Below are 2,500 nucleotides of genomic sequence, written 5' to 3' on the forward strand. Positions count from 1 at the left end.
GGTGCCCCAGTGTCGCTGAACGACACACCGCCCCGGTCCATCTCCACAGTGACCCGCAAACCGTCCGGGCAGACCCTCGCACCGTACCACACTCCAGGGATCTTCCACATCCACAGAGACCAATGAGGTGTCCAGGCCCACCAACCTGTATTGGGAACCACGACAGACAGCCAAGGCCCCGCGCGCCATCGCACGCATGCTAGGCAATGGCCCCCGACTGCGGACGAGCCGGGACAACCACTGCTTCGCGCCACCTGTCGCCTCCCCTTTCACCAACGTCCTCCTGGCTACCACCAACCACACCGGCCTGTCCCGCGGACCACCATCCTGAGCAGGACAAAGTCCCCTCATCAAGCAGCCCATCTGGAGTAGCCCAGCATGGCAGGCGCCGCAGCGAATTCGGCCTTCGCCCCAGAAGAAGCGGCACAAGCGTTCAAAAGCATGGATGAGAGAATCCATAGCAAGAAAGGCAGGGTCATAGAGACAAGTCCCTCTCCACAATCCAATCCCGCGACTGCGAGCTCGGTGTCGGTGCCACCGCAGCCCACCCCGATGAGCAGCCCACACGGGCGACGAATCACCCTCACGCGTCCAGTACGCCTAGCTTCCCACTACATACAGGCCATGACCATGGGAAACCGAGTCGAAAGCCCTCGCACGGCCAGCAAGCGACCGCCAGCTACTGTTCAGCCCACCCTCCGGCAAGCCTCCCAGCAGACCCGGCTATCAAGCCCCGTCCCTTTGAGAACCCTGGGATCGACTCCACGCACCCTTCACGCGGCAGACAGCCTCATCAGTTGCTTCCCGGCCGAAGCCCAGCCTGAGGGGCCAGACCCCCAGTCCTGCCTGGACTCGACCACGAGCATAGCGTTCAAAACCGGCCAAGTTGAATGAAGCAGGAGACTCGGTCAGTACAGGCTCTGACCTGCTTCCTTGACCAGCGCAACAGCCGCAAGGTGTCTCACTCACCCTACAAACTGCCTGCCGTGCCGTCACACAGGGACCTCCATATCCACCTCACTCGTTTCGTCACCCAACACGCGTCGGACAACCCCACTCGTCAGTGATATGCCGGCGACTCACACCCGCACAACATACCACAGGCATCTCTGTCAAAATGCCCTCCCAGAAACAAGCTGTGGCACCATCATAGCATCCGTCGCCCATACTCTCATAACCAGACCGACGGCGGCCACCAGTGCCACTGAGGAGTTGTCAGGAGCTTCGCCAGCCTGGGTCCACCCGCTCCACCGGCCAGACTGACTGTGACTCCGACTCTGTGCAGCTGCGACACGGACTTCCGAACCAAAGGAGTTTTCGCAACATGGTCTGTAGACATGACTACAGCCGTTCGAGGACCCTCAGCCAAACCCCGAAAGTTGGTCCCCATGGCCTCCGAGGCAGTTGATCACACGCCATACACGCACCCAACCTCAAGCACGTGAAGATGAGGTCGCTCGAGCAGTCACGACCCCCCATTAAGCCGTGCCTCCGCGGTTCTTGATAACCCAGGTCCGCAATCCTGGGCAGCTCGGCTCAGCCAGAGCTCAGTCACCGTTCCCTTCAAGACTTTACTAAGAATCAAACCCGGGCAGCAGCCGACACGACCCAGTAAGGCCTGTCCCCAACCAAAGCCAAGTCCACAGTCTGACCCACTTGGGAGAGGCCCCCATCAGAGATGCCGAGCTCGCTCCCCGTAAAGCCATCCAGCGACCAGCACTCATCACGGCTGCCCAGGCTTCACAGTATTTGCGTTTCCGCTAGGATTTGAGAAATTACATTCGACAGAAGGCGCCACATCCAGCCTTTGTTTATTATCACTATGTGTAACGGCATCAGCACCGTCTCGGTTCGTCTCAGTCTCGCCACCATTCAGTCACACCAGGCGTACCAGCAGGGCGCCGAGCGAGCGCACAAGCCAGCCTGCAAGGTGCTAGAGGGCGACCCGCAGTGGGTAGGAACCGTCCACCAGTGTCGGCAAGCCGAGGCCGATGGGGGCCCTACCAAGGCAGGTCATGATTGCCAGTCGGTCAGATAGGAAATAGGTTACTCGGAGCCCGCCGGGATCAGACGGGCAACCGGGGAGAGGGAGCTACATGAGTACCGCCGCCGGGATCAGACGGCGGCCCCAGGATCCTCGTAGTATTCGGTATCGCCCTTCCTCCTACTCAAAGGTAGTCGTCCTACTGCAGAATCCGAGCCACTACTGCTGCTTCAGTAGCGCTCAGGGAGACAAGTCTCACCTTACGGGTCCAGAAGGTCACCCAAGCCGTGCAGCCCCTTCTGTAGTCTGCACGCCAACCAATCGAGAACAACCGTCCGAATTGGCCAAACCTTGTCCCAACGAGTCGGGGGAAGCTGGGCATCTGCCCCCCCTAGGCTGACTGCGTTAGCCGTCCATGCCAGGCATGGCCGTTACCAGCGGGCACCACGTGGAGGTGCAGTCATACATGACGCGACTGACAACCAGAGAAGCAGCCCACCTCCGACTGCTCCCCTT

The 2,500-nt window shown here is 60.4% G+C and overlaps 1 pseudogene; it reads right to left on the reverse strand.

Annotated features, from left to right (window-relative positions):
- The window catches only part of LOC147038602 (28S ribosomal RNA), a 7,973-nt pseudogene that overhangs the window by 2,337 nt on the left and 3,136 nt on the right, over positions 1–2,500 (reverse strand).

Source organism: Syngnathus leptorhynchus, unplaced genomic scaffold (assembly GCF_054491065.1).
Source record: "Syngnathus leptorhynchus isolate UIUO unplaced genomic scaffold, UIUO_Slep HiC_scaffold_46, whole genome shotgun sequence".
NCBI classification, from domain to species: domain Eukaryota; kingdom Metazoa; phylum Chordata; class Actinopteri; order Syngnathiformes; family Syngnathidae; genus Syngnathus; species Syngnathus leptorhynchus.